Source organism: Adiantum capillus-veneris, chromosome 6 (assembly GCF_014529385.1).
Source record: "Adiantum capillus-veneris isolate H3 chromosome 6, ASM1452938v2, whole genome shotgun sequence".
NCBI lineage: Eukaryota > Viridiplantae > Streptophyta > Polypodiopsida > Polypodiales > Pteridaceae > Adiantum > Adiantum capillus-veneris.
In genome coordinates, this window is record NC_140936.1 from 119,140,692 (window position 1) to 119,147,082 (window position 6,391).

Below are 6,391 nucleotides of genomic sequence, written 5' to 3' on the forward strand. Positions count from 1 at the left end.
CTTGCACTATTCAGACGAGGCGATGGTAGACTTGCAGCAAACTGTTCTTCCTTGTAATCTATCGGCAGCTTACCGATGTAACTTCTCTTCCTTTACTTATATTGGTGCGTTTCTAATTCTATTGGTTGGAATCTTCTAAGGTTCCCTCTGAACAATGCAATCTCCAAAATTCATATCCTCAAATGAGATCGAACCCGTGACTTGCAGCATGAAGCATAGCTCTTTGAGCTAAGCCGACTCGCCGTGGAGGCTCTTGTGCACTCTACGTCATGAGAAATCTTTATTTTTTTAAACAAAACTTCTCAGCCTGCTCTGTCGCGAACCCTCCCGCCTAGCTTGCTTCCCTCTCGAGACTGCATCGCGACAGGGTTGGGAGCCGCCCTGCTTGGCTCTGCCGTTGACTTCCTTCTTCGCTGTTGCTACACGCCATTACTTTTTGCTCGCTTTCTTTGCTATTTGATGAGAAAGAGAATCTTCGCAAGATTTTGCATATTTCGCTATTTTTTGAAATGAGTAGGACATACTCATTTCAGAAAATAGCGAAATACGTCCACTAATACGTCCCTACTGGGAAGACTTTAATAAAATTCCATTAGTTGGGGGATGCTTGAAAGATTCCCTTGCTGATCCTTCTCTCAGCCCCTCTGCCTGCAACACCTCCCGTCCCCCTTGCTCCCGCCATGCAACCGGGCCCCTCCTCTCTCTCAACAACCCCTGATCCGCTCCCCATCATGTGTAATCGACTCAACTCTCATCTCCCTCAAGAGCCTTTTCCTGCGTTGAACTCTACCAGCACAGAGTTGACAAATAGAGGGAGACATAGGTGGACGGACGTGGAGAGAGAGAGAGAGAGAGAGAGAGAGAGAGAGATGAAAACAGAAAGAAAAGCCACTGGCCTAACCCCTTCCTTCCGTTTTCTTTCGCCTGTAAGCCCTTCTCCGTTTATCGTCTGCGCTCGAAAACGAAGATTCGCTTTTGAGGGGATGTTTTATCGCTTTTTACAGCTGGGTACCCCATACCGTTCTTTTCTAATACAATTCTCCGCGTTTATGGTTTTTTAAAAAAGCTGTTCTTCCTCCGGCCGCATGTTTGGGGGGATGTTGCTCCAGGTGTTTTCGCGGAGCAATGGACGCATTCTTCCACCAATCATTTTCTGCCACCTCGGTTTCACACACGCCCGGGCGGACGTGTGTGAGGCATCACAAGTCCATTAAAGTGGACCGAAGCATCATCTGATTTGCTAAGAAGTGTAGGGTTTCTCAAGAGCGTGGTCTTCTTCTTCATGTCTCTGCGGTCTTCGTCGACAGTGTCTGCACACCGATGATGAGAGTATGAAGCACTGATGCTAAAGGATGTGCTCAACTTGAAACTAATCTTCTCTCTGAGGCAAGCGATTTCCTCTGGTCTGCCTTCTTTTGCTACTTTTTCTGTGCGTGCCTGTGTGTGTGTGTGTGTGTGTGTGAGAGAGAGAGAGAGAGAGAGAGAGAGAGAGAGAGAGAGAGAGAGCAATCTCAAAAGATCTGTCCTACGAGTCTTGAGTACTCAAGACGTGATACTCTACACACTCACACACACACACACACACACAGAGAGAGAGACTGAGAGAGAGAGAGAGAGGTTTTCTGTGTTGGTACATGTATGCAAGCCCCTCACCGAGTTTTTAGCATCCCATGCGGCCTGTGGCCAATGATGACTACCTTTGACTGTTGATACCTCTGCTGTAAGTGATGCGGTCACTTCTTATAATGAACTTCTCGCTGAGGCTTCAGGAAATGGGATGCCTACTAGATTGTCTCGTCTTTGTGAGATCATCTCTTGTAGCTTTTTGGTTTGCTGGCTTTTCATACAGATCGTTTTTCTCAGTGGCATGCCTTTGCTTCATTTTTAAATGTAGAATGTAATCAAAGGACAGTAGAAGATGACTTTTTGAATGTTGTTTTCATTGCAATTCAAGGGGCAGTTATGTAGTTTAGCGGATGACTGCTCGAATATCGAAGCCAGGGTACCATGGTACCTGCTTCTTCTATGGGGACATTCCAATGAGCAAATTCCATACCAATTAATCTAGTCCTCTACTTATATGTAGATGTGATCTTTAGCTTGTAATTTCATTTGCAATGTAAACTTTCTTTCTAGTGGGTAAATTCCAATTCTCATTGTTCACAATTGATTCCAAGTCTCATTGTTCACAATTGAGTCGTTCAAATTGCATAACGTGCTCACCTTTAACTTGTTATCCATTTGCATAGCTCCTTGGTAGCAAGACAATTCAATGTAGTTAACATAACATATTTGACATTTGATTGATTCCACTTCAGTGGATGTGAGATTTAATAGAACCATCTCAAATGTACGCACCACTACAAGATAGTGCATTGCAGGCAGCCATCATAACATAATCAACACATGATTAAAATCGCTTAAGTGCATGTGAGGTTCTCATAGAACATCTCAATGTTTGACTACTGATATTTACTTGGTCATCAGCATTGCCATTGGAAGGCACATCTCTAGGATTGTAACTTTGTACTGTTTTAGAGGTAACATCCTCAAATGCGATTCTTTAGAACCCATTTTGAGTTGGTGTGTGATGTAATAAATTATCTCTCCGTATTTAAGTCGACCATCTTGCTTGAGATATTCTTAACCATCGTCCAGCCTTAATCTTGTAGGCTCCTAACCCTTTTGGCTCATTTGGCCTAGTTGCGACAATGCCACAATTCAATACATGGGCCTCCTAAACCTTTTGGCTCATTTGGCCTAGTTACGACAATGCCACAATTCAGTATATGGAAGCTTCACTATAGCAATAGCATTGTCTTTTACACGTTGCACCCATGGAATAGTGAATTGTGCATTTGACCCTTGAGCATGACCTAATTTCCCTTTATGATAACCAAGGTTGAATTCCAAATATGGTTGTGTAATGAAATCATGAACATGTCCCATAGAAATTAAGCTCTTTGCTAATGCATGAACATGTCTCTTTAACATTGTGTAGTGTCAATTATGTACCATTTAAGAGTACTTGTTGAATGTCTCTAGTGTTAACTATGCAAAACCTGATAATACATGATAGCCTTTCCAATAAGCATGAACTTTACTTGTGGCATGCATGAAAACTTGTACGAGAATTGGGATACAACTCTATCCATAGTTGCACTATCACCTTAACCAATCATGTATGTTAACCACATTAAATTTCTCAATCTGTGCTTCTTCCTTGGTCTAAATGTTAGAATTCTTGTCATAAATGGAATTCTTCTTATTGTTTCTGTTTGTTACATAGCAGCACTCAACATCATGCATAGAATTATGAAACTTACTAGTGTTTTCACTCTGTGGACCTACCATGATCATCAGTGCGGATTTTGCATTACCACATCTGATTGGCACTGGAGAGAACTTACCATGATCATGAGTGCGACCCTTTGCTTGTGAAAATGAGCAACATAAACATCACCACCTTTACGTGGCTCAAAAGATTTGCAAGTAATCTTTCTAGCAAGCAAACTACTAAGGGCTAGCAATTACCAATGTGTCTTTTGGTGTTAAATTACTTATGGCTATGCAAAACATACCTCATGAAGGTAAGGTTTCACATACCAAGTAAATAAACCGTACCTCACCATTAAAGTTAAAGTCCTTGGTATATTGAACCCATTCAGATGTGTAGACATGCTACCAATTTTCTTCATGCATAACTCTTGGAGCTTCTTTGTACGGTAGAAACCTATTGCTAGCAGTTTTTTTTCTCATGAGTGACATAATTTCAAACATTTAGCCTCACTAATAAAGGTAAAGCACAAAGATAGAAATTAGACATTGTTAGTACTCTTATCTTTAAGAATGCTTTCTTGATCTTGACTGAGTTCTTACAAAACTAAATTATAGATTTAGGGGAAACTTATCATGTGACAACATTAGGAATTGTTAGGATGTGTCCTATTGCTAGGAGTCTATGGGAAAGGGGGCTAGAGGACTCTCTATACTACGAGATGCATACATGGCAAGGACTCCTGTATATAAGATTTCAACTAAATGCTATGAGGAGTTCGTTGGGTGGAGATTTTGCTTTTCCAAATCCACATTGAGATGATGGTTGTGCTTGGTTTGTTCATGGAGTCTCAGGGTGTGTGCAAGAGTGCACTTGTTCTCTTAGTGGTATTAATAGAGTCAAGTAGAATGGTTCAATCCAAACATAGAGGAAATTGACACTATTGGTATTTAATTTAAACTTGAATCCTATTTTATCTCTTTAAAAAAGGTTTCTTGATCCAATTTTATGATTGAATCATAGATTTAGGGGCAACTTTTAATGTGATTCCATACTGGGAGTTGCTAGTACGCATCCTATTTTGCTAGGAGCCTACAGGACAAGGGCCTAGATGGTTTCCTATATTGGAGATCCCCACATGGCAAGGAGTCCTATATATAAGATCCCAAAAAGTTGCTATAAAGAGTTGGTGGATTGAATCATAGATTTAGGGGCAACTTTTAATGTGATTCCATATTGGGAGTTGCTAGGGCTGGCTCCTATTTCTAGGAGCCTATAGGAAAAGGGGCTAGATGGTTTCCTATATTGGAGATGCACACATGGCAAGGAGTCCTATATATAAAATCCTGAATAGTTGCTATAAAGAGTTGGTTGGGTAGAGCTTTTGCTTTTCCAAATTCAGTCAGAGATGATGGTTGTGCTTGGTTTCTTCATGAAGCCTTAGGGTGTGTAAGAGTGCACTTGTTCTTTCATTGGTATGAGTGCCAACTAGGCCTCTTCTTTGTCTTTCTTTGTATGTGATGTTTTTTCATAGTACCCAATGTCATAAAGATGTATTATTTTCCTTGGAGGAGTAGCCTCTTTAGGAGAGGGGAAAGTTGGTCCCCCTGTCGGCCCCCAAATCTCATTCAATTGACCAAGAACAACACCAAAATATGTTCCCTTGGGGGTGTTGATAATCTTTGTTTTCATGTGCATGCTAAATCAACCCAGACAACTTATTAGTATATACTCAAGGTTCACCTCTCATCATGTATTTGATTTTTTTAATATGTTGCACATTAGTGAGGCCTCCAATTTAAGGAGAATACATATCTTCAAAGTGATTTTGACTTGAACACCAAAGTGATCATTGCTACAAGCGTAAGTCCAAGTTCGTTCAAATTTTGGGAGGGATTATTTCTTAGATATCCCCTTCGATGGCATAGTATGTGAGCACTCTATACAAGTAAACAATTGGACAATTGGACAATGGCTAGTGCTTGAGTGGGTAGCTGTGGATGATGTAGTCATTGTCGCCCAAAGCATGCATGTACACATTAGCCTACTGCTCACTCCACTATAAAGAGGCCATTTTCATGTGCCAAAGTAATTAATGTTGTGGATATCCATACCCTATTGTTTGTATGTGTTATTATCTTGTTGTCTTAGTTGCCATTTAAGCTCTACCTTGGCAGCGTATGGGTGGACAAAGCAATCACATTGTATCAACATGGTAATAACGTTTTTAATCCTCTTTATTGTCTACTTTGTATTGTTGCTCTACTTATGTTTACTACATGGTCCTAATTTGTTGTTATTGTATGTAATAGCACCAAAGCTCTCTCTCTCTCTCTCTCTCTCTTCTCGCGTTTGTGACTCGCTTGCAATTTTATTTCACTTTTTATTTACGATATTGTTTTTTTAGAGTAGGATGAACAACATACAAAGCCAAAGCATTTAATATTTCTCTCCAAATTCTTGTTTCGTGTGTTAGTTAGCAAAAGCTAGCTAATCAAAGGAAAAAGTATGCCTCTTGTCAAGGGAGAATGCAACCTATATATGATTGGTTCATGATTTTATAATAGAAATTCATCTGGAAAAGTTCTAGGTTTTTTAAATAAAATATTGGGGATCAATACAAAGTAATTGATGGAACTAGTTGATGGGATTATCACATGAATGCAATATCATGCAAAGTATCTCTTTGGTAAGAGATTTTATTGTTGGAAATACAGCTACAAGAATGCATGTGAAGATGGAGAAGGTGAAGGAGAATCTCATGAGCACACAATGGAGGAATAATTATTATTGAGTGTATCCTAGAATGATGAATGTTCATTGTGCCCCAATAGTCCTAAATACGTTCACAAACATCACTACCATAATACAATAACAAACCCCCCTTGAAGTGATGCCGTGAACATGAGTTGCCACACATGTAGGGAAGTGCCACACCCCTATATGATCATTCCCCAAAGGGAGTAATCTCAAAGCTTTATGAAAAGGTTTGAACTTCTCATGCGATATAAAGGCCTTTTGAAAAGATCAAGAAGATTGTCTTCCATAGGCACAAAAACCAAGTTAACCTCTCTTACAAAGAGTCTCCATGAAATAATGATGATGCACCTTGAT

At 40.0% G+C, this 6,391-nt stretch overlaps 1 long non-coding RNA gene across 1 annotated transcript; it reads left to right on the forward strand.

Moving 5' to 3' along the window:
* Window positions 1–275: 275 nt before the first annotated feature.
* Window positions 276–2,166, forward strand: LOC147456158 (uncharacterized). Its single transcript, XR_015188433.1, has 2 exons — window positions 276–1,386; window positions 1,955–2,166. It is a non-coding gene; the product is annotated as an uncharacterized LOC147456158 (long non-coding RNA).
* Window positions 2,167–6,391: the final 4,225 nt, after the last annotated feature.